The following is a 27,901-nucleotide window of genomic DNA, read 5'->3' on the forward strand; positions in this document are numbered from 1 at the left end:
ATAGTCTATGCAGTACATCATTTCCGCCCATACGTCTACGGAAGGAAATTCTTTCTCATCACGGACCACAAACCTTTGGTCTGGCTGAACAGTGTCGCTGATCCAACGTCAAGGTTATTACGCTGGCGAATAAAACTAAGCGAATACAATTATGAAATTAAATATAAAGCTGGAAGTTTGAACGCAAATACGGACGCATTATCCCGTAATCCCGTTCAGACGAAAATACTACCAGTCAATTCTAAAAGACCTCGACCATCAACCACAAGCACTGATACCAAAAGGGAAATCAAGAAGACGAAGAAATGGCATCAATATAAAACTCGTCCACGAGATTCCACTACAACTAGCTCCAGAGAAATTAAAAGAAGGAAACAATGGCACCAATACAAAACCCGACCACGAGAATCAACAACCAGTTCGCAAGAAGTTAAAAAGAAGAAGAAGAAATTTCACCAATACCCTACACGTCCATTAGAAGACATAAGTACTGATCAACTACCAAATAAAAGAAGAAGAAAAATGAAACAAGAAGAAACCTCCGACGAGTCAAACTACTATGATACAGACGATTCAGACGAGGAAATGACTAGCCAAAAAGAAAATGAAGATTTTAAGATGGAAGTACAAGCGGAAATACATCCACCACCCTCAGAATTTAAAGTAAAAACTCCGCCACCATTAATTTTGAGGAAAAATGATCCTGTAGTAATTGGGGAAAAAATAGAAGAGTTCAATGAAGATACCATAATTCCCAAACACCTATTCAAAGATCCTCCTAAAATTAACGCCGACTCTTCCTCTCCAACACCCCGGGAAGAAGAAACTCCTCCTATTACACCTGAAATATTAAACAAAACCGGTCCAGTAACTCCTATTAAAATTAAAAGAGAAGATGGAGAACTTACTGTTAGCAAAGCAAGAAAACCGAAAATAACAGAAGAGATAGTGAGTTCTATAACAGAAGTTAAAGATCATCTTTGGACTAGGAAGGGACCAGTAGCAGTATTCTGGAACTCTCAGGGAAATCCTCTTGACCCTGAATCGGAGCTGTTTATTAAAAGAAGGAAGATCAGACCAGCACCTAGGAAAGAAATTATACAAATTAAGCTAAAGAAACAATGGTTGTTTGGCGTAACAGTAACATCAAAGAAGGAATTACCACAAATTCTTAGGAAACTTGCGTTACTCCTTCGAAAACACAAAATTAGTGACATTAGCTTACCAAATGATAAATATCTTAGGAAATTAGTATACATGATCTTTGCTGACATACCCATTCGAATCACAATTTGTACAGGTGATATTAAGACTCCGTCATTTGAAGAAAGAATTCCCATTATCCAGGAAAATCATACTACACCCACTGGGGGACATAAAGGAATAAGAAAGACTTATCACCGTGTTAGAGACAATTATTACTGGAAAAATATGAAAAAAGACATAGCTGATTTCGTTAAAACTTGTATAGATTGTCAGAGAAATAAGCTAGTTCGTGTCAAAAATAAAGAACCGATGGTCATTACAGACACCCCATTGGATGCATTTGACAAAGTTTCATTAGACATATTAGGACCGTTGCCTTTAACTTCAAAAGGGCATGGTTATATACTGACAATCCAGGATAATCTAACTAAATACTCCATAGCAGCACCTATTGTATCGATAACTGCAGAGGATGTTGCCAAAGCATTCACTGAGCACTTCATTTGTAAATTTGGTTGCCCCAAAGCAATTTTGACGGATCAGGGGACATGCTTTATGAGTTCCTTGATGAAAAAGCTCGCAAAAATATTCCACATTCAGACATACAGAACTTCATCCTTCCATCCTCAGTCAAACGGTTCTCTAGAAAGAAGCCATCAAGTTTTAGTAGAATATTTAAAACATTTTCTCACTCAAGAAAAACAATGGGACGATTGGTTACCACAGGCAATGTTCTCATATAATACAAGTATACATGAAGGAACTAAGTTTACGCCTCACGAATTGGTATATGGCAGGAAAGCGCGGCAACCATCAAACTATCCAGTTGAAGAAGAATTATGTACATACCCGGATTACGTAGACAACCTCATCACAAAATTACATAATTTCCGAACCACTGCGCGAAACAATTTAAAATCATCAAAATATCGTCAAAAATATTACTACGATAAAAAGATTCGACCCATACAATACGAAACAAACGAAGACGTATTTCTTCTCAACCCACCACGAAAAAACAAATTAGAGAAAGAATACTCTGGTCCATACAAAATTACAAGGACCATAGAGCCAAATAATGTAGAGTTGCAAATCGGTAGGAAAAACAAAAGGCGAATCGTTCATAAAGATCGCATTAAGAGGGCTCATCTACCAATAAGAGATCAAGAATCAATAGTAAGATGAGCATGCGCGTAACCAAGGGTGAAGTAATTCAAATTTCCCGCACTTCGAATTGCGTCAGAACGCAAGAGTGCAGTGAACCGCTCGAACCGTATAAATCACTCCAATAAATATCAGACAAATTCGTGAGAAAATGGTTCAAAACATAAACGTATTGAACGCAATTTGCGTAAAAGATATTAACTTATCATTCTTCTTCAAATATAACCCATTAATGGGCAGACTATGCTTAAATTGCATAATCGGGGCACACCCGGAAGCGAAAGAGCAATGGTGGAGCATAGGCAAGAACTAATTTTCTAATATTATTTTAACTAATATGATTTGATATACATATATAAATATATATATTTGTACATATAGGCTCACATTTTATGGTAAAACAGGATTACGCCTTGCAAAAAAGTTGTTGCATAGCTTGTGCGAATATAATATCCTACACAATGCCAGCAATAGCTTGCAGCGAATGCAATAATAAAACTGCTACTATGGACATAAATGACATCGAGGCATATAATAACGGAGTAATGCTGAATATAGAGGAGACATATCCAGTTATCGAAGCGGAAAATATTGGGCTTCAAAATTAATTATATATATATATTTTTGTGTTTATCTATATTTTATAAAGAAAGAGAGAAATTTTAATTTTTGTAATATATAAAATAAATTCTTTTGTTATTTACGGATAAATGATGGTGTATAAATCATTGTTACCCATACTATTAAAATTAATTAAGAAAAAAAAAGAAGAAAAGAAAGGAAACATATAACATATATAAATTAAACACGTGCTATTGCAATATATTCTACGATACTTCTACAAAACGACGCCATATTAATTATTGTAAAAATGGCGAGAAGAGCAGGCAGACGAGCCGTGTTGAGAAATTTGAGGAAGAAAATACAGAAAAATTTGAGCAAGGTAATCCAAAAACATATAACATATATACATATAAAACTAAATAGAACAAATTATCATATAATTTAGGAGGAGTCCACTAATAAGTGGAACCTGATTAAAATTGAAATTCCTGACACCCCGTACAAGGATTATAAAAAAATAAGCAATCCTAAGGATCCAAGGCGGGAATATTGGAAGTTGTTATGGCTGTTTGGGCAGGGAGCTGCGTCACCCAGAAATAATGAAGACAACTGCCGCTGTACAAAATGTATTATCTACAAATTTGCCAAACAACAGTCTCTGGAGGACCAGAGACCTTCATAAGGGGGAAGGTGTAACATCCCGGGAAGAGTTTTTTTTCATATATGACAGTCCTATGCTCAATTTCATTACCCACTGTGAGAATAGTTAGTTACCGACAATAATAGACTATTACCGACAGTACATTATATACCAATTACCTTATGTATTCAGTTCAGCGGTCGGTAACTGATACATATATATATTTATTTTATTTTCAATAATTGTTCTATGTTTTCAATCCAAAATGAGTAATATGTTTCATTAAACTATTCAAATGTTAAGTTAATTTATTTAAAACAAGTTAATGTATTATTTTATAGGCTATTGTAATAAATGTATTCCGCAATGCTATGTGCCTACGTGCCGCGAAGCTAGCCCCGAATTTCCTGGAATTCTCGCGTAGTCTTAGAGAAGGATAGAAATACATTTTACAATTGCGATATTATTAATTATCAAAAACTATTAGCTAAACAAATCAGTTACTACATATCAAGCGTACTGATATTATGTTATCTAGAATTAAAGTCAAACGTTAGTTTATTGCAATATATGTTGTAAATTATAATATTATTCAATGGAATGTTCTAGAAGCATCCTATGCTTATACATTTAGCTCCGATCCGTATAGAAGTCGTGCACAGCGTATAGAAAGAGATAGAAAATGCAATTTGATTAAAACACTATTAAATTACTATTTTTATATTAGAAATGTAAACCATAATGTAGAATGCGATATTTATAATGTAATTAAACCGTTCGTTTGTACAATTAATGTCTAATTACGAATTTATAAGACAATATTATATTTCGACGTTATGGGGGTTTTCCGAGAATTCGCTAGGCTGGCGAGTATAAAAGGCCGAGCGGAGCTCGCCAAAATTGCAGAACAGTTTTCGAAGTCGAGCCAGCTAGAAGTCTTCAGATAAGTATAACCGGAACAGTTTTCGCTGTCAAGAGCCGCAACGAATCTTAATACTTGACTGGTAAAGCGGGTATACGCCATTTGGATACTTGGTCGTGGGTCGTTCTAGTAGCTAGCTAACGCAGGCTCCCCATTCAAACGGTCTCGTATCTGAAACTCCGTTAGGAGAGTGCTATACTTTGCGCCAAGAAAGGCTAAGATATCGAAAGGATAGCTCTCAGCTACTCATATTTGATTTTACATCGGATTGCTAACGCGCCATCAGATTCTCGGAGCTCGCTCTGGGTCGTTTCGTAGCTAGCTAACGCAGGCTCCCCATTTGAGCGGCTTGGTCTCTGAAGCCCGTGTATTTTGGGTGGCAGTTCAGCAATTACGATTTTATATTAGAATCAATTGATTTGCTACCCTGTCAACTTATACTGTTCACCCTTTTCCTGTATCGTTGGGTCGTTCTAGTAGCTAGCTAACGCAGGCTCCCCAATTAAGCGATCTGGTTTTGGTTGTCAGTGTTCGTTTTGACGAAAAGGGTCATGTACAATTAGTTGTCGAGTCAAATTATACAAGAGTAATTGTTCCGAGGTAATAATTCATTTAGATTCAAACAAATTTTGAATTTTGAATTAGTAAAAGAATATTGTTCTGTCATCAGCGTAATCTCAGTAGTCGACTACACCGCGTTAGATATCAGATAAAATCATTAATCTGTCTAACTTTGCGAAAGCGTATTTAGGTACACTTAGAGAATCACACTTAGGTCGTGTTCTTCGCTGCGGTAGACTATCACGCGCTAGTATTAATAATTTCGTAAAAGACTTTTCATTATATAAATTATAAACGTATTAATCAATATAAACTTTGTAATTGCGATAGCGTTCAAGACGAGAACTGAATAATATAGCATATCGAATTCAATTAATTATATAAAAGCGAAGTTAGCTTCATCCGAAAACAGACTTAGGTACGATCTAATATAAAGTATTACCTAGCGAGAGTCATTTAGTTAGATTCATAATTATCTATTACGTATTGCTCAATTTGCCAAGTTCTGTTATTTCTATTATTAATATTATATCAAGTCTATTCTAGTTTCTTTAATCAAACCAGTATACTTTTCATATTTTGTTATTTGTTACTTGTTATTTGTTAAATTCATCATCTGCGTTATTTTATTGAATAAACCCTTATTGTTGAAAGATATTGACCTGTGGATTTCACTCCTTAACCGCACACCACACGAATCCCACAATCTTTAGATTTAGTTATTTTCCAAAACGAGTCGTTTAATTGGTAAAAGCCGCTCTTTACCTTCTTAGCGCTAGTAACTATCTGAACTTAGGTTCCTGAGTCGTTACACAAGTGTAAATATGAGTTAAGTCGTAAATATCTACGTATAACAATATTTGGGTTAATAACATTTGGATATAAAATACGAATTAATCCGTAGCCGATCCCTGATGAGAAAACCTTACGACATCTATTCTTTCTAATATTCTGTAAAGCTACGAAATCAATAAAAGTAATCAATCTGATTTCTTCGGTGTTCGTTAACTATTCCTTTCCTTAACCAACTCAATCGGTTGATCAATTCCTCCATTCTGCCAGCTAGCAATCGTCCCGGAAAAGTGAGACCAGTGACGGGAATTCCAGTGGGCGGAAAGGGGCATTAAACTATGATAACGCGATCGCCATTACCCGGGCTATGAATTACCCTGTGCTAGAGGGTTGAACATGGATATACCTGGAACCCTGTCGTGGCCGACCGGACGTCTGTTTGGCTATTCTGTCGACGTAGGATCCTGATAACAACCTGGTCGGAATTACCACTGTGGCGTGGCTCATGGCGCACGCCAACCAAACTCGAACGAACAGCCAAAATTCCTCTGTACCACGTTCGTCGGGGGCAAATTATCGTGGCTGGTAGAATAGTAAAATTATTTATGCTAGAAATCATGGCTTCGCTTAACGACTTAAGGTGCTGCACGCTTCAGGGTCGTTGATCGACAGTGGAAGTATTTCTCAGCTTTCTGTCGAAGTGTTTCAAAATGGTTCCCTTTCTTTACTTGGTAATATGGTGCAGAAAGCTGCAAGTATTAATTATTATAGTACGCAGTACAAACAGTTTATTCTTTTTTAATTGTATTAGAATCGTTAATATTAGGTTGTTGCATGTGGAATATCGGATTCCAAAACATCAGATGCTTGAGAGAATACAATGGCACAAAAATACTATAATATAATTGTAACCTGCTATCAAATACAAATTCTACTTCTTCTAAATTAATTTCAAGCATATATTTGGTGAAAAGTAACCATGTCAACTGTTCAATCACGCGATGTTTGATCGTTAATCCCTGGATTAACTTCCGCACTTTTCGCGTTTCCTTACTCCTTTTACGGAGGTAAGGATGTTTCAAACGTTATTAAAGCTTTTCTTTTAAAATGAAGTATCACTTGGTAAGAAAGATTGGAATTCGATTGCTAAACGACGCTGCTTGGAAAGCTAATCGACCGCAAGTGATCGTCAATTTGAAACCTTTTCACTCTGAATGTGTCTGTTCGTTATAGATTCAAGTAATATTTACAATTGTCTGAACTGAACTTGTTCTCTTATCGGTTTCTTGTAAACTGATTCATCTCTCTGTCCTGTCCAATGTGATTAGCAATTGAGCTTCCGGAAGTTGGTCTAGCATGAATGTCATCAAAGGTAACCAATCAAGTGGTTGTTTGACCTTTGAAAAGATATGATAGGTTAGTTTTGAACAACCGTAGACACTTCCATTGTATGCTCGCCATAAATCCTGCTGCTGTGGTGCACGTGGTAACTGGTATATGGTTCAAGCCCGATACATTGGGAATCCACGTCCTTGAAGTATGCTTAATGAGAGGACCTCTTGATAGGTCTCATCTCTGACTTCGCAGAAAGCACCACAGGACGTTTGGTGAAGACACGGGACAGAGATTCAGAAATGGTGCAAGCCAGTTCAGAATTTCGGGAATCAATTTCTATATACGAGGTGTGACCCAAAAGAAACGAGACTAGGTGTGTAGCTTGAAAAAACAATGGAATTGGCAACAATTGTTTTTGTGGCATCATCCCACATACCTCCTCTATCCATGTTGCCAATTTCGATTGAATCGGTCATACCGTTTGGAAATATTGCGTTATTTAGCGAACACGTGCAACTGCATTCTGCCGGAAAAATGGCTAACGTAAAAACCGAACAGCGAATAAACATCAAGTTTCTTGTAAAATTTGTAGAAATCTGTTGTAACTTGTGATGAGACATGGATTTTTACCTATGACCTAGAAAGTAAGCGCCAGTCGATGCAATGGCAGTGTTACGCGCGATGGGTAAAATATAAACTGTTTACAGTTATTTACGAAGGTTGTAAATCTTCGTCGACCCATGGCGTTTCCAAAACCTGTTACAGTCGTGGAATATTTCTAAAGTTAATATTATGAAGTAGAATTTTATTGTAAAGTAGAGTTTATATAGTGGCTCAGAGTCCTCCACACTGGTGTGCCCAGGTCAATGAAGGATGTGGATCATCATCCCACTAGTTATAATGGTTGTTGTGTGTTGTTGTAGTTGATAGTTACAAAGTTAATCTAAGACTGACCAGAGTAAGTATATTTCAACGAAGCTAATCTAAGACTGACTAGTTGCCTCTAAACAGTCAGAAAAGAAAGCACAGGAAGAAATTCAGGACGTGAAGGCGTTGCCAAAAGGGACCAATCAGGACAGATTGTTATTTGTAAAAAACAGTGATTGGTGAGATGGTTCGACGAATGGGATTGTAAGATTTTAGCCTTCAGTCCAGGGTTGTAAATAACGTTTCGTTAATAAGGTGACCCAAACAGTTAAGTGATTTGGGTCCTTCAAAGAACTAAGTAAGGGGACACATTGCGAGACTGCTGAATGACCGAGTCAGAGTGCCTGGTCCGCCGAGTACGCAAGGATTTTCGTAAACACTGCACACAGCAAGGGTGCACAGTTTAGGACTATGGACATAAACTTCTTTAAGGAAAGATATATTGGCGTTATAAAGATGTGCTTTTCTAGCCTGTTAAAAGGTTATTGTCAATAGTTAAGAATGTCAAGCTGTAGAGACATCCATGTGGTCTTGAAGATCCGTTTGAAATTGCAAGAGTAAAGGTTTGACAAAACACCCATAAATATTACGCCGATTATATTCCGAGCGCTTCGGAACAGGCAGTCTTCAGGATCCCCAAAACCCAAAAAAGCACGCATGTCAAAATCAAAATTCAACATTAATGGAATTGTAATGATTGAGTGGTTTTCCAGTGGTCAGACTGTAAACCAACACTATTTCATTGAAGTACTAAAAAGACTTACAAGGGACATCACCAAGGTGTCACACGCCGATTTTAATGAAATTGATATATGTTGTAGCTTTTTAAAAATCATTTGACACGTATTTTTTTATATCTGCGGACATCCATGTTGAGGGGATGAAAATAGCCCTCAAAGTTCGGGGTTGAAAACACATTTTCTTTAATATCTCGGAAACTAGAGGGTGCAGGAAGGTGAATTTTTTTTTAAATTGTGTAGTTTTTAGTCAGGAATTTAGTTAGTGACAACAATTTCGGGAGAAATTATTTATTTAAATAATATATTAAAAAATTGCACTTTTTTTTCAATTTTTCACCCTAAATGCAGTTCGATTTTTTTGCAGCTTTGTATACTAAAAAAATAGATCAAAATAGGGGATACGTGTTTTTGGAATTTTTTGTTTATTGCAATTTAGCAATAATTATTACATATACAATTTTCTCCTACTTTTTACGAAGTGGGTTGCGATCTGTTTTCGAAGAGTGTCAGCCCTTTTTATGCGATAATTTGTCACGTCCTTAACAATTGGATAATATCAGATGTTTATTGTTCCATCGGTAGCCAGAGAAGGTTCAGCAGACAGGTATAAGTCCGCCGCAATACCAGTCGTCGTAATACGGAACATAGATTTCTATGGTCAATGAAACTTTTAGCTGAAGATATAAGTTTATTTATTTGACTTTTAATAATGAATTTCTTCATTGAATTTTATTATTGTGCACACTATATAGCATAATCTTCTGAAGCAAGCATTCAACTTTAGCTTAATCAATTTTTATTACATTGTCTTTTGTGAATAAATTTGTATCTAAATTCAATAAAACTAAAGGATTAGAAATTTTATGAATAAAATTTTTTCAACTTCGAAACCTATTAACATGAAATGGTTGAACAAACGGTAGGGTATTTTTTGCTATTTTTAATATTTCCTGTTTTTTACACTGTTTCTTACCTAGGGATTGATCGTCATAACTTTTTCTCGCTATATCTTTTCCATGAATCAAGAAGCAAAACAGTATTTTCTGGTTCACACGGATCAACAAAATATTGGTGGGTTTTTAAATAAAAGGTTGTTCCATTTCCTCTTAATTCGCAAAAATAAGAAAGAATTAGGCATACGTCAAGTCATTAAATATAACCTCTTGTTGCATTTCTATATCCGTATATGCGCATTCTTTATACATGTCGATTGCATCTGTTATGCTTTGTGCCAGTTTAACTTTGTTTCGATTTATGTGTACTTCCTACTTATTAGAGTTAAATATTTTCATTAAAATGCTTATAACATTAATGGGATTAACATCCATACTTATAAAAAATAAATTTTACAAATGTTCAAAAAGGGAATCAATAATACAATTACCATATACTTATTCATATCCACTTTCCTGCAACAGTATATTTTGAAATAATTTTCGTAAAGAGTTTCATTGGCCATAGAAACCTATGTTCCGTAAAGCAACGACTGGTACCGCAGCGGATTTATACCTGCCCGTTAGACCTTCCCTGGCTACCGATGGCACAATAAACATCTGATATTGTCTAATTGTTAAAAACGTAACAGATTATCGCATAAAAAGGGCTGACCCTCTTCGAAAACAAATCTCAAATTATTTCTCCGTAAAAAGTAGGAGAAAATTGTATATGTAATAATTATTGCTAAATTGTAATAAACAAAAAATTCCAAAAACACGTACCCCCTATTTTGATCCATATTTTTAGTATACAAAGCTGCAAAAAAATCGAACTGCATTTATGATAAAAAATTGAAAAAAAGTGCATTTTTTTAATATATTATTTAAATAAGTAATTCCTCCCGAAATTTTTAACACTAACTAAATTCCTGACTAAAAACTACACAATTTAAAAAAAAATTTACCTTCCTACTCCCTCTAGTTTCCGAGATATTAAAGAAAATGTGTTTTCAACCCCGAACTTTGAGGGCTATTTTCACCCCCTCAACATGGATGTCCGCAGATATAAAAAAATACGTGTCAAATGATTTTTAAAAAGCTACAACATATATCAATTTCATTAAAATCGGCGTGTGACACCTTGGTGATGTCCCTTGTTAGTGAAAAAATTAGGAAAAAAGGCCACAGTTGTGGAGCGATGAATGGCTGTTGCACGAGGACAATGCACCCGCTCACACGGCACTGTCTGTCAAGCAGTTTCTCAGCAGCAAAAATACGAGGTGTGACACAAAAGTAACGAGACTAGTCCAATAAATCATTGTACCTGCAGTATCAGTTCTCCGTGACATTATCACCTTCAAAGTAGTCCCCTTCAGCATTCACACACTTTTGCGTTTGGCGCTGCCATTGCTGCTAACAATTCTGGAACGAGGTTTTTGGAAGTCCCTTTAGGAGATTCTCCGTTTCTGCCTGAACCTCTTTAACTGCGGTGAAATGGGTTCCCATTAAGCAAAATTTAACTTTAGGAAATAAAGAAATAAGGAGGATGCCCCATCACAGTAATATTTTTACTGGTCAGAAACTACTTGGTAGACAGTGCCGTGTGAGCGGATGCATTGTCCTGGAGCAACGACCATCCATCGCTTCATAACTGTGGCCTTTCTTTCCAAATTTTTTCACTAAATCTTTTTAAGACTTTAATGTAATAGTGTTGGTTAACAATCTGACCACTGGGAAACCACTCAACCATTACAATTTCATTAATGTGGAATTTTGATTTTGACATGCGTGCTTTTTTGGGTTTTGGGAATCCTGGAGACTTCCACTCCATTGACTGGCGCTTACATTCTGGGTCATAGGTAAAAATCCAAGTCTCATCACATGTTACAAAAGATTTCAACAAATTTTACAAAAAACGTGATGTTTATATGCTGTTCGACTTTTACGTTAGACATTTTTCCGGCAGAATGCAGTTGCACTTGTTCGCTAAATAACGCAATATTTCCAAACGGTATGACCGATTCAATCGAAATTGGCAACATGGATAGAGGAGGTATGTGGGATGATGCCACAAAAACAATTGCTGCCAATTCCATTGTTTTTTCAAGATACACACCGAGTCTCGTTTCTTTTGGGTCACACCTCGTATTACTGTGATGGGGCATCCTCCTTATTCACCTGATTTGGCTTCATGCGACTTTTTTATTTCCTAATGTTAAATTTTATTTAAAGGGAACCAATTTCACCTTAGTTGAAGAGGTTCAGGCAGAAACGGAGAATCTCCTGAAGGGACTTCTAAAAACCTCGTTCTAGAACTGTTACCAGCAATAGCAGCACCGAATGCAAAAGTGTGTGATTATTGAAGGGAACTACTTTAAAGGTGATAATGTCACAGAGAACTAATTCTGAAGGTATAATGATTTATTGGACTAGTCTCGTTTCTTTTGGGTCACACCTCGTACGACGAACAAGACAACAATTACAGAGATTATTTGAAAAAATGAGTGGACTGTATTTCATGTTATGACTATATATTTGTAACTCCACGGAACATCAACTTTTCATAACGTTTTTAATATACAAAACATTATACAATATACAATAAGATGGCTGTGTAATAATAATAAAGTTATATTTTTAATAAATGTACGATTTTGACCTAATGTAGTATTAGTGCTATACTGTTATATCGTCATATTATACATAAATCCTATTATATGCTATAATTACTTATAAATATAATATTCAATTACTTTGTCTTCAATATATTAATGCAATGTTTATGTAATAATTTTCAGTAAGCTGTATGGTTTTAACTGGTGTAACATCTTTAATCTTAATGTCATTAAATACTTTTTAATTTTCCTACATCAAGCTCCAAAACGGTCATTATTTTCTGTGTAATTTATCAATTTAATTTTTCTATAATAAAAATGGGCTAATGTAGTCTTTAGTCAAATTTCAAGTTTCGAAATGTTGTGTATGCTCTAATGCTACTTTGCTGTACTTTTATGCCATTAAATTGTGTCAAGCTACATGAATGTTTTGGAAATCCGATATTTTCTATTAACCTACTAATTTTAGTGTATGGAAGGATATTTTTAACCAACTTCGAAAAGGGAGGAGGTGACTCAATTCGATCAGTATATTTTTTTTTTATTTTTTTTTTTTTCTATGTATGTTCGCCGATTATGCCTAGCTGGGTGGACCGATCAGAACGATACCTTTTGCATCTGGTAGGTTCTGACTCCACATTGGTACCATTATAAAAAAATTTTTCATTTTTTAATTGCAAAGTATTGTTATTGCAAAACAACCGGCAACTTTTGAAATAAACTTCTCTTAATTTTAGTGCGCTGTCAATATCTTATCACGGACATGATTCTGAACAATTTGTTCATATACAAATTTCGCGGAAAGCTTTTGTTTTCGAGATATTAGCGAAAAATTGTTATTAACTTTTGAAATCAACTTCAAATGATTTTAATGTCCTTTTAATATGTTGTCAGGGGCATGGTTCTGGACAACCTTTTCCTTATGCATAATTGACAGAAAGCTTTAGTTTTCAAGATATTAGCGAAAAAAGAAATTGGAAAACGAATATCCATATTGTCTTTTACTTAATTATACTCATCGCATTTACGCAGACAAAAAAAAGCCCGGAAAAACTGTCTCACAGTATTCGATACAATTCTCCCCATTTCACTAAAAAGCGTGAAATAAAATAATTTTCAGAAAAAAAATACACCGACTTCGAAATGCACTAAAAAGTATAAAATAATTTCTATTTCCTAATGGAGTAATTTCTCTTTCATTCAATCATACAATTACGTAACAGATAGGAACGAAACCTATTTACTCGTTAGGTAGTATTGTTCAAGGAACGGTCAAGAATCGCTCCAGAACTTCCCAGAACGTTCTTATAATCAGGTTTTGTTTTTAAATTTGACGAATGATGTCTCGACGAGCTTCCCTTCCGTTTGTGTACTTCCCGCCTCGGCGGCCTCGGGGAGAGTGGTGCGGAGCGGGCGGGTGGCCGCGAGACATCGTGAAATTTCGAGTAACACCAAAGTTCTGGAGAGTTCCTGGAAGACTATTATAAAAGGAGGGGTAATCACGGTCGCGTTACAGTACGTAAATAGAAGCGAGCGAATAAACATCAAGTTTTCCTTTTTTGTTTTGTGATTATATTCTTTAAAATACATTTAAAGTTCTCTTTGAAATACACTCTTTCATTCTTCCAACCCGTGCTAACGAATAACGAGTAGCTTCATTCGTGCAGTCCGGCAAATTTCTTTTCGGGCAGACAGTTTGTACTCGAGATATTTCTCTATCGAGCAAATTCCCCGAACAAGTATATTAAATACATTTCAACCTTTTCGGAGGCGGCGCATAATTAAAAGATTTTTTTGAACATGTCAACCTTTGGACAGCCGAACATAGGCAAAGCTTGTATAGCTATTTTTTTTCTACACATATAACTCGACAGCACGCCGCGAAGTAGGTGTTAGTGCGTATAGAATGTAACTATGGTCTATCTAGATTCATAGAGTATGCGACGGAAAGGCTCGATCGTCGCATATACTATAAAGGTAGAGCCCATCTGCCTCAAATGTAGTAATTCCCGCGTCGTGGGCTCCGTTTATAGGTTCTTAGATCCATGGCTTCCACATGCGAACGAAGTCGATTCAATTTCATTTATATCAGAAACGTTACGAAATGAAGATGCAGTCGTTACATTTACGTATATTACCAGATATACCTATAATTGTTCGTATTCTTTCTCAGGATTTATTAATTTCCAATACGCCATACCACAATCAACTGGTTATTGGCAGGAACGTTTACTGAGGTATTTTTAATTTTGCGCCGCCTCCGAAAAAGTTGAAATGTATTTAATATACTACCTAACGAGTAAGTAGGTTTCATTCATATCTGTTACGTAATTGTATGATTGAATGAAATAGAAATTACTTCATTAGGAAATAGAAATTATTTTATACTTTTTAGTGCATTTCGAAGTCGGTTTTTTTTTTTCTGAAAATTATTTTATTTCACGCTTTTTAGTGAAATGGAGAGAATTGTATAGGATACTGTGAGACAGTTCTTCCGGGCTTTTTTTTGTCTGCGTAAATGCGATGAGTATAATTAAGTAAAAGACAATATGGATATTCGTTTTCCAATTTCTTTTTTCGCTAATATCTTGAAAACTAAAGCTTTCTGTCAATTATGCATAAGGAAAAGGTTGTCCAGAACCATGCCCCTGACAACATATTAAAAGGACATTAAAATCATTTGAAGTTGATTTCAAAAGTTAATAACAATTTTTCGCTAATATCTCGAAAACAAAAGCTTTCCGCGAAATTTGTATATGAACAAATTGTTCAGAATCATGTCCGTGATAAGATATTGACAGCGCACTAAAATTAAGAGAAGTTTATTTTAAAAGTTGCCGGTTGTTTTGCAATAACAACACTTTGCAATTAAAAAATGAAAAATTTTTTGATAATGGTACCAATGGGGAGTCAGAACTTACCAAATGCAAAAAGTTTCGTTCCGATCGGTCCACCCAGTTAGGCGTAATCGGCGAACATACATGTGTAACGACTCTGGAACCTAGATTCAGATAGTTACTAGCGCTAGTAAGGTAAAGAGCGGCTTTTACCAACTGAACGACTCGTTTTGAAAAATAACTAAATGTAAAGATTGTGGGATTCGTGTGGTGTGCGGTTAAGGAGTGAAATCCACAGGTCAATATCTTTCAACAATAAGGTTTATTCAATAAAATAACGAAGATGATGAATTTAACAAATAACAAGTAACAAATAACAACAAAATATGAAAAGTATACTGGTTTGATCAAAAGAAACTAAATAGATTTTTATATAATATTAATAATAGAAATAATAGAACTTGGCAAATTAAACAATACGTAATAGGTAATTGTGAATCTAACTAAATCTGATTCTCGTTAGTTAATACTTTATATTATATCGTACCTAAGTTTGATTTCGGATGAAGCTAACTTCGCTTTTATGTAATTAATTGAATTCGGTTTTCTATAGGATTTGATTCTCGATTTCGAACGCTATCGCAATTACAAAGTTTATATTGATTAATACGTTTGTAGTTTATATAATGAATATTCTTTACGGAATTATTAATATTAGCGCGTGATAGTCTACCGCAGCGAGGAACACGACCTAAGTGTGATTCTCTAAGTGTACCTAAATACGCTTTCGCAAAGTTAGATAGATTAATGATTTTATCTGATATCTAACGCGGTGTAGTCAACTACTGAGTTTACGCTAATGACAGAACAATATTCTTGTACTAATTCAAGTTCAAAATTTATTTGAATCTAAATGAATTATTTCCTCGGAACAGTTACTCTTTTAATCTGGCTCGACAACTAATTGTCCATGACCCTTTTTGTCAAAACGAACACTGACAGCCAAAACCAGATCGCTTAATTGGGGAGCCTGTTGTTCACTGGCTACTAGAACGACCCAACGATACAGGAAAAGGGTGAACAGTATAAGTTCAACAGGGTAGCAAATCAATTGATTCTAATATAAAATCGTAATTGCTGAACTGCCACCCAAAAGACACGGGCTTCAGAGACTAAGCCGCTCAAATGGGGAGCCTGCGTTAGCTGGCTACGAAACTACCCAGACCGAACTCCGAGAATCTGACGGCGCGTTAGCAATCCGACGTAAAATCAAATTTGAGTAGCTGAGAGCTATCGTTTCGATATCTTAGCCTTTCTGGGCGCTACGTATAGCACTCTCCTAAAGGAGTTTCAGATACGAGACCGTTTGAATGGGGAGCCTGTTGTTCACTGGCTACTACCACGACCAAGTATCCAAATGGCGTATACCCGCTTTACCAGTCAAGTATTAAGAATCGTTGCGGCTCTTGACAGCGAAAACTGTTCCGGTTATACTTATCTGAAGACTTCTAGCTCGATCGATTTCGAAAACTGTTCTGCGATTTAGGCGAGTTTCGCTCGGCCTTTTATACTCGCCAGTCTGGCAATTTCTCGGAAAACCCCCATAACGTCGAAATATATAATTATCGTATAAATTCGCAATTAGGCAGTAATTATGAAAACGAACGATTTAATTACATTATCAATATCGCATTCTACTCGATGGTTTATGTTGTTGATATAAAAGTAGTATTTTAGTAGTGTTTTAATGAAATTGCATTTTCTGTCTTCCTCTATATACTACGCACGACTTCTATACGGATTGAATCTAAATGTATAAGCATACGGTGTTTCTAGAACATTCCATTGAACAATATTATAATTTACAATATTCACTGCAATAAACTAACATCTGACTCTATTTCCCGATAACATAATATTAGTACGCCCGATATGCATTAAGTGATTTGTTCAACTAATGGTTTTTAATAACTAATAATATCGAAATTGTAAAATATATTCTTATCCTTCTCTAGGATTACGCGAGAATACTAGGAAATTCGGGGCGAGCATCGTGGCACGTAGGCACATCGCATTACGGAGTTTTCCATATAGAATTATACATTTATTAGAGTAACTATTAAATAATACATTAATTTTGGTTTAAATGAATTAACTTAGCATTTGATTGACTTTATGAAACATATTACTCCTTTTAAATTGAAAGCATAAAATAATTATTGAAAATTGAAAATATAAATATATATATGTATCGGTTACCGACCGTTGAACTGAATACATAAGGTAATTGGTATATAATGTACTGTCGGTAATAGTCTATTATTGTCGGTAACTAAACTATTCTCACAGTGGGTAATAAAATTGAACATGGGACTGTCATATATGAAAAAAATTCTTCCCGGGATGTTACACATGGTATGTCCTGAAAGTAATGTCAGTAAGTCGATTAAAAATCATTTATTAAACTGCTCGTTACAAATGATTAAAAATCTTCAAAATAGGCTCCTTCTGCGTCAATACATCGGCTCCAGCGAATCTTCCAGCTCTCGAATGCATTGCTGTAGGCCTCCTCCGGAACTTCCTTCAATGCCGCCCTACAAGCTCTTTTGATTCCGTCTACTGTCCCGAAAATCTTGCCTTTCATGGGCGTTTTGACTCGTGGAAACAAAAAAAAGTCGGGGGGAGCTATGACCGGGCTGTACGGGGGCTGGGGAATCGTTGGCACCCCTGCTTTAACCAAGTAGTCGGAGACGATAAAGGCGGTATGGGCCGGAGCGTGGTGCAACGTCCAGTTGTCTGCCGATATGGTTCGTGACGATGCCATACACTTGAGTTTTTGGAATATTTAGCATATCGGCCATTAAACGAACACTTAACCGGCGGTCTGAGTTCAACAATTCCCTCACTCGTGTCACATTGTCGGCTGTGGTGGTCGTGGATAGCCGTCCGGCACGGTCCTCGTCGTCGACCTCTTCCCGGCCTTTCAAAAAGGCCTTATGCCACCGAAACACTTGCTAACAGGGCATCTTTTTTATAAGCTGACTTGATCATATCAACCGTTTCCGTCGCGGTCATTCCAAGTTTCACGCAAAACTTGATCGCAATTCTTTGTTCTAACGAGCGCTGCATTTTGACTTGTACAGCGACACAACACAATTCCCACGGATACGCTCGTCCTCACTCTCCTGATGCTCGGAGCACCTTCAGCAGCGGAGATCTGTTTAGCTGACTTCCCGTGCTACCAATTTTAACCGAAAAAATCGCGGTCCGACGTGAAGTCGCGTTACAATAAAGTCACTGACATTACTTTCAGGACATACCATGTACATAGAAAAAAAAAAAAAATTATCGAATTGAGTAACCTCCTCCTTTTTCGAAGTCGGTTAAAAAATGGTCATGGTCCTCTCTACTTTGCACAGTGAAGCGTTTATTTGCATAACAATTTAATATTTGTGATATGCAGAATTCATATGAAAAACAGCTTTTATTGAATATTTACATGTAACTATAACTGTTTGTTTATTCCCATTTTATTCAATTTTTGCATAAAAACGTTCGAAACTCACGATGGCAGAGAAATGTTTCAATTGCACAAAAAAATGTGTAAAATTGCGCTTCTGAAAGATTTTATTTTGTAAGTTATTTTGTACGAACAATTTGGTAATTTTTTCAATGTCTACCACAATTTTAAAATTTAAATATTTCATGGTATTGCTAGATATTGATGTTATTATATGTATATATTAAATACTTAATAAAAAAAATTTTCATGAAATATTAAATCTTATATGACAATATCGACGGAAAGTCAATTTGTGCATCAGCGAAAAGACTATTAAATTACTTTGATTATATTGGACATTTTATAACTTAATTCGCAACTTAAAAATTCACAAAAATAATTCCACAAATATTTCATCCATATCGATAGGAAAAATAATGAATCCATTGTTTATTTTAATGCAGAATCACTCATTTTCTATTAAAAATATTAATAATTCACTTATGTTGTCATGTTCATCAGATCTAAACTTTAAATAATATGTATATGTCAGAATATACTTTTATGTACTGAAACTGTATCTTTGTTATGTTTTGAAATCAGTCAATAATCTAATTGGCAATTAATTATATTATATCAGGTATATTAACGATGTGTTAATGTGTAGCCATTTGATTCATACTGTAAACGTTAAATTGACATGTTATCAATGTAATTTCTGCAATATCTTTGCGTATGTCATGAAGTTGTGCCTGATTTCTTTCTGTTATCAAATTAGCGATTTGATACACAATAATAATAATAGAACTCTATTATATATTGCAATTGTATTAACGTGTTGATTACCATACCGATTATATACAGGTAACGCTTGAATTTCTATATAGGCATTTTTAAAAAGTATTATTAACAAATATTTATAAATATTTCAGAAAGATAAAATTTCTTACATGTAGCTCTTTGTTTAAAAGATATACTTCTTTCCTCCAAAAACGAATTAAATTTTTAATTAAAATATTCATTTTTAAATTAATCAATTTATACATTTTTTACATGATATTAATGAACTTTTAAACTTTCAACAATACAAGTACAAATTAAACATAAAAACGACTAAAAGATTTCTTCACATTCACTTTCAATTTTATAGAATGTGCACTTATTTTCTTCTATCGATTATACTCGACATTGTTAAGAAAATAATTAAACACACTGCTGTAGAATTTCAAACTCAAATAAAACACTTGAAAGGTTAATGAAATAGCCAACCTTCCGTGTATGGAAATCAACATGTTACGTGTTTTAAATTGCAAACTGTGTGTTCCGAACGTACGACGGAACACACGTCGAAATACGTGAGGATTTCGTAGGTAGTTTATAATGGGTCTGGGTCTAACAGTTATTTTTGGAAGACACAGTTTTAGCCATTGCCGGCAATTTAGTTTTACATTTTTTCGAACAATGCCTTTAGAATTTTAACTTACATTTCATCTTCAATGACTACTCCACTATAAACGAGGTTTTTCCTGAAGGGTCACCGAGGATCGGCCTCGGTTCCGTCCTAGCGGTAATTTTTAGGACAACGTGCGTGTCACCTGGAGGAAAAAACCCCGGCGTTGCCGACCTTCGAGATCCTCCCGTATTCATCGGTATTTTTCCCACCCTCTTCCAAAAAAGGCGTGCTCAGGGCACAAGAGAGGGTGGGCCCAAATCAAGAGGCCATAACAAAAATATTCATCGCGTTGAACATGATCTGCTGTAATCGAGGTTCAAATACACCATGGTATAAAGTAGATACATATCGTCAAGACGTCATTTTCAAAATCCCGTATTTTGCTATGCATCACATAATGAACCACTATGCCACATATGTAGTGACGCAGCAATTATTTCATGTGCATGGTGCATCGAAAACCGTTTGAATCATTTCTTCGAGCAATACCACCATTGCCGTGATTATGTTCCCTAACTTATTCAAACTATTCATTACCTAATAAAATTAACATATAGAATACCTGTGTACTTTAACGATAAATGTTAATTATAACGCAAATGTCATTGTTTCTCATTTATGCTTATAAATAATGTTGACTAACAGTGTAATATCGTCCGACTTCATCCGATTTAGTATAGTGTGGAGCTACAGCGGGCGCGCGCGTGAACCTTTACGATAAAAATCTGAGGAATTGTAGGAGGCAATATCGTATGTATATATGTATATATATTGGTGTATATATATATATATATATATATATATATATATATATATACCAATGGATTTGTAATAAAATTCTCTACACTTTTTGTCATTATACAAATTTGAATAAATTGTAAAATAAAGTTATGAAAAATTTTTTTGTTATAAACAAATTGTATTTTGCAAAATTCGTTAACATCCTGTTATTATACGCAAGAAATCCTACAACTTTTCTATTAGAAGTTTTAATGTATCTCGTATGGTAATTAAACCCGCGTCTCAGCCGATAAAAAAAAATACGTGTCCCTTATTTTTGCCTGCTTAACAAACCTACGACGTTTCATCAAAATCAGAGGGGGACACTTGCGTGCCTTTCCTTGTTAGAAATTTTACTAGAGTCATTCGCTTCGGACTTAGTAACTTTTACGAGTCAATCGTTCGGACTCAAATATTATTCTTAATATTTGACGGATGTTCTGAAAACATTTTCGCGCTGGACATGATTCTGAGGGATCACCGGCAAAACTTCAAACAGCTCTTTATGGCGTCGGTCGACTTAGCGAAGGCTTTCGACTCGGTCTCGCACGAAACCATCAGTGATACACTTGAAATCATGGGCCTTCCTAGCCCAATGATTAGTTACATTATGGACTCCTATAAAAGGAGCTCCACGAGATTGAAGTTCGGAAGCTATGAATCCGAGGATATAGTACCGACATGCGGAGTAAAACAAGGTGATCCACTATCACCAATCATTTTCAACATGGTTATCGAAAGACTCCTAATACGCCTACCAACTGATATAGTCGTGCATGTTGGTGGCAACCACTACAATGCGTTGGCATTTGCCGACGACTTTTTATTCTTCGCTCAAACACCGAGCGGATTACAAACTGCCATTGATATATCTGCAGGATTCCTCGCTCAATGTGGACTACTGATCAACGCATCAAAGTCCTTTACTGTGTCCATGAGGAGTGTCCCGCACATGAAGAGGTCGGTGATTGACGGCAACATGGAGTTTCACTGCCTCGGCAGAAAACTTCCGGCCCTAAGGAGGAGCGATGAGTGGCGCTATCTCGGCGTCCCATTTTCACCAGAGGGACGAATGACAGTACGACCTGAGGCGAAGTTATGGGAAGCATTAGAGAAACTAACAAAAGCACCATTAAAACCACAACAGAGGTTGTTTAGGCTCAGGATAATGGTATTGCCCAGTCTCTACCATCTATTAACACTGGGTTGTAATACCTTGAGCCGCCTGAAGAAGGTAGACCTCTTGGTGCGCGCTGGGGTTAGGAAGTGGCTCGACCGTCCGCACGATGTGCCTAATGCATACTTTCACGCAAACGTGAAAGATGGCGGTCTCTCGATACCGTCGATGAGGTGGCTAATGCCATTGCATAGACGAGTGAGGCTACAAAGGTTTGTCAAAGCTGACTCGCCAGATAAGTTCCTCACGCAAGAAATCCAACGTGCAACAAGGCGCTTGATCGAGAACCGTATTGATTACGAGTCGTCTCAGATGATCGAAAAGAGATGGGCTGACGCGCTGCACTCATCTGTTGATGGGAAAGCCCTGAGGGAGTCGAAAAGGACGCCCCAGCAACACCGCTGGGTAACAGAGGGTAACCGTCTACTAAGTGGACGTGATTTCATAAATGCAGCTAAGCTGCGCATCAATGCTATGCCTACGAGGTCGCGTACGGCTCGAGGTCGGGTTAAGGACCGAAGCTGTCGGGCTGGCTGTCACGCAGTGGAAACAACAAACCACGTGCTCCAGCAATGCCACAGAGCCCACAGAGCCAGAATCGAGAGCCACAATGCAATAACATCATATACGTGGTTTGTCCGGAAAATACGTATAAAAACATCGGGGCAGTGTATCAAGGCGTCGTAAACGGGCGCCCCGGTTGTTCCCCCACTCTATGCCACCCACTTGACGCTGACTTCAAGCGAAAACGCTGTACCAACAAGTCGGAATTAACGGTCGCTTGTTGAAAGTCACGCTATTCGACCGGCCGTCGGTATGGAGCTCTCTCTGATTGAGGAACAGCGCATTAACATCAAGTTTCTCGCAAAGCTTGGCAAGAATGGCCGCGAGATTTTTGAATGTTTGGAACAAGTTTATGGGGAGAATTCTCTGAAGGAACCAACTGTAAACAAGTGGTTAAAAAGGTTCCGGGAGGGCCGCGAAGAGGTAAAAGATGACCCTCGTCCAGGACGCCCCTCCACATCGAGTTCTGAGGGAAATGTTGAACGAATTCGGGCTTGTGTTCTTAAAGACCGTCGATTGACAATTAGAATGATATCTGAAGATCTGTCAATTCCTAAAACAATCGTTCACGAAATTCTGACAGAAAAACTTGAAATGAAAAAATTGTGCGCGAAAATCGTTCCGAAGCTCTTAACTCCAGAGCAGAAAGCAAGGAGGGTTGCTTGCTGTGAGGATTGGTTGGAAGCTGAGGAAAGGGGGGACTTTCTCAACAGGGTTATCACTGGAGATGAATCTTGGTTTTACGAATTCGATGTAGAGCTCAAATCTCAAAGCAAGGAGTGGAAGGAAGCAGGGGAACCGAGAACAAAAAAGGCGCGAAAATCAAGGTCCAATGTAAAAACAATGGTAATTGTTTTCTTTGATTCTCGGGGCATTGTTCACCAAGAATTTGTTCCTCCCGGCCAGACAGTGAACGGTAACTTCTACGTTGAAGTTTTGAAACGTCTCAGAGCTCGTGTGGCCCGAGTTCGAAAGGATTTGGCACAAGGGGGCAGGTGGATCCTTCATCACGACAATGCGCCCGCTCACACGTCGCTCGTTGTGCGTGAGTTTTTGGCCAAAAATTCAATCACCGTGACAAAACACCCGCCTTATTCACCCGACTTAGCCCCTTGCGACTTCTTTCTGTTCCCGAAATGCAAAATGGTGTTTTGGGGGCGGCACTTGGGAGATGTGGAAGCCATCAAGGCAGCTACGACACAGCAACTGAAGAGCCTCACAACTGAAGACTTTCAGCGATGTTATCAACAATGGAAACGGCGTTGGCACAAGTGTATTTTGTCCCAGGGGGAGTACTTTGAAGGGGACCATATTGAAATACATGAATAATTGTAAAATAAAATAATTATTCCACTTTTATACGTATTTTCCGGACAAACCACGTATAAAGAGAGCTCTGGGAAAGAAGTACGACGAGATCAAGGTTGAGCCTCACCTGAAGACCGCGCAAGGTCTCAGGAAACCTGATCTAATTGGCATACGTGGCTGTTCAGCCTTAGTCATAGACACGCAAATAGTCAGCGAAAACGTTGACCTGACTACAGCACACAAAAACAAGATTGAGAAGTACGCTGATAGTGTGGATACTATTAAGCAGAGATACGGAGTTGACCACGTATCCATCACGACAACCACGCTCTCCTACCGCGGTGTATGGAGTGTGGCATCCGCCGAAGTACTAGTCAAAGAAGGCATACTCAAGAAGAGTGAATTAAAGATCATTTCAACTCGTGTCCTTGTGGGGGGACTTAACGCCTTCTGGAGATTCAATAGAACTACGCAGACCCGGAGAAGAAACAACTTGCCACGGGCTGGAGTCGGATAGAGGATTATCACCTCTGGATTTTCTTTGGTGCCGCCTGCCTTCTCAGGCACAATACAAATGGAGTTTTAGTGGGTATGCCCTACAGGACGGGAGAGTCCCACATAACCAGGGTTCCTGGTGTGCGTAATGCATTTCTCCATCTCAAAAAAAAAAAAAAAAAAAAATTAATTCCTTTTGAATAAATGTGTGCGAGTCAGCACACTGTGATATATTATATACTTTATAGTATTTATGTCATTATGCCACTAAGTTGTGAAAAATTTCTCATATTCAAAATTGGCAATTCGATATAAAGTAATGTTATATGCTTTTCTATTTAACAAAAGAACAGTTAAAGTGCCACATTTCAAATCCTCATTCGTCCCTTTTTGTCAAAATTTTTCGCTCATAAAATTCTTTGATAAAAGTTTTGATAATGAACAGTTAGAGAGCTAAAACAACGAAAGAAATAATCCAGATCGATCATCCGGTATTTCAAATTCAATTACAACGGCTGAACGATATCTCGACTATCACTTCAATGGATTCGACTATCAATTTAGATCTTTGCTCTCATGCTTAATTACTGACCCATTTTATGCACGCCATCCTGCGGAGCAATGGCTATAATTCATGTAGGGCTAATCAAACTCAGGAAACTTCTACTACGACTATAGGAACAGAGACGATCGTAAGTTATCGAACTGTTCGTGCGGCAAACTTACAAATTCACAAATTGATTCGGTTTCTTTGTTAGATCAACAAATTCGTCTTTCCGTTTCTATGTCTCACGGTTTTATGAATCAAAGGTGCCCGGAAGAAAAACGGTTGGAAATAAATGAAAACTGATAAATCGCAGTAAAAAGTTTGCATTCATTAATTAACCGTGCTTTTCAACTGATGTTATCTTTCTCTGTATCGGTTCATTAACTATTGGCAGATTTTTTGTGATTACTTCTTTTGAATGCGAAATCAATTTAACTGTCATGCTGGTTTCTACCGGAAACCGTTAAATCTTTCAATTTTTCCGGACGAAGTTTAACATAATGCTGCTCATTATTTTTTAAATATTCACCCACTATTATTGTTATTTTATGTGATATTTTAGTGTTATAATTATGTAGGTTGCAGCACAAAATGTTTATTTTTAATACTGATATGGAAAGAGATGTAAATTACAGATTATATGTATACACTACCGTTCATAAGTATCCGGACACTTTCTTTCGTTACATAAAACATAGTTGAACTTTGTATGAAAGGTATTTAGGGCTACTATATCATTTGTAATAATTACTAGTATTTTTTTTGAGGTATCATAACGTAATAGAATTAATTTTTAAGTACAAATTATACAATGAGAGTGCAAAAGTAAAATCTAATGGATCGCTTTCGATGCTAAAAAAAACTCAATTTTTACTTTGTTTCATTTCTATGATGCATAACGTATTCAGAGAGTTCTTCGATATGTTTCAAATGTTTGTAAACTGTTGATAGACGTTCAGGTTCCCTCAATGGAGATAAGAATGGAGGTAACGCTATGCACTGGACAGTTCAGTTCAGTTCATCTATAGCCTCTTTGCCATCGAGACATGAGTTCGAAACAAGAATTATCAATCGAAAAACGTTCCAGTATTCTGACCCTTACAGAAAAAAAATCGATTTTAATTACTGTTGCAGATAATTAAGTAGTCTTCATGCAATGCGAATACGTATTTCGCTCGTGCCCGAATACTTATGAACAGTAGTCTATATACACACACACACACACACACACGCGCGCGCGCGCGCGCGCACACGCACACGCACACGCACACGCACACATCTACATATATAGGGTGCCCCATAATTACTTTAATACCCCAAAAGGGGTGGTATCGGGCGCGTGACGGCGTGAGCGATGGCTTCGAATATGACGGCCGATCGTGGTCGTGAACAAGCGTATCCATACCGCGTTGATATAAAATCGGTATAATAGAAACATGTTAGATGAAAATTACGTCGAATAATGAGTATAAAAAACCTAGATTATTATGGAATTATCATTCCTTCATGGATAAGAAATAACGAAATTAATCCCTACTCACGTAACCAGAATAAATCGAACTTATTCGATACGTTTATTCGTTATCGCAAAGAAATAATAGATAAAATATGGAAAACTATTCTTGTTAGATATTCTGATGATAAAAAAGAACAAATTCTCATCTTTTAACCGACTTCGAAAAGGGAGGTTACTCAATTCGATCAGTATATTTTTAACCGACTTCGAAAAAGGAGGAGGTCACTCAATTCGATCAGTTTTTTTTTTTTTTTTTTTTTTTTTTTTTTTTTTTTTTTTTTTTTTTTTTTTTTTAATTATTATTTTGTATGTGTGCCCGCCGATTATGCCTAGCTGGATGGACCGATCGGAACGAAACCTTTTGCATCCGGTAAGTTCTGACTCCCCATTGGTACCATTATCAAAAAATTTTTCATTTTTTAATTGCAAAGTGTTGTTATTGCAAAACAACCGGCAACTTTTGAAATAAACTTTTCTCGATTTTAGTGCGCTTTTAATATCTTATCACAGACATGATTCTGAACAATTTTGTTCATATAAAAATTTCGCGGAAAGCTTTAGTTTTCGAGATATTAGCGAAAAATTGTTGAAAAGTTTTGAAATCAACTTTGGACGATTTTAATGTCCTTTTAATATGTTATCAGGGGCACGATTCTGAACAACTGTTTCCTTATCCGCAATTAAGGGGAAGCTTTAGTTTTCGAGTTATTAGCGAAAAACTATTGTTATTAATGTATTGAATTCTACGTATGCCTCCGTGTCTCTGGTGGTGTATGAGTCAACATGCAGTCGCTGATTTTCTACTGTTTCTACAAACACGTCTTGTCGGCCGATAAAAAGCGTGAAATAAAATAATTTTAAGAAAAAAAATACACCGACTTCGAAATGCACTAAAAAGTATAAAATAATTTCTATTTCATTCAATCACACAATTACGTCACAGATATGAATGAAACCTATTTACTCGTTAGGTAGTGTATTAAATACATTTCAACCTTTTCGGAGGCCGCGCAAAATTAAAAATACCTCAGTAAACGTTGCTGCCAATAATCAGTTGATTGTGGTATGGCGTATTGGAAATTAATAAATCCTGAGAAAGAATACGAACCATTACACTGTACAACAAATTTTGACTTTTTTTTTATTTCGTAACGGCTACTATGAAATTCTTATAGATTTTTGCGAGCTGAATACGAATCTGAAATCAGTTTTTCTCTAGGACGTACAGTTTTTGAGAAAATTAACTTTAAAAAAAATTGCAAATTTTCAACTTTGGAAATTTTTTGTGCTTTTACCGCAGCAGCTATTCAGTGGCTTTTTA

The 27,901-nt window shown here is 36.5% G+C and overlaps 1 protein-coding gene across 2 annotated transcripts in view; it reads right to left on the bottom strand.

The window, feature by feature from the left end:
- LOC100877819 (uncharacterized) overlaps positions 1 to 27,901 on the bottom strand; it is a 688,459-nt gene that overhangs the window by 140,463 nt on the left and 520,095 nt on the right. The gene's annotated exons all lie outside the window — the stretch shown is intronic.

This window comes from Megachile rotundata, chromosome 7 (assembly GCF_050947335.1).
Source record: "Megachile rotundata isolate GNS110a chromosome 7, iyMegRotu1, whole genome shotgun sequence".
Lineage (NCBI taxonomy): Eukaryota > Metazoa > Arthropoda > Insecta > Hymenoptera > Megachilidae > Megachile > Megachile rotundata.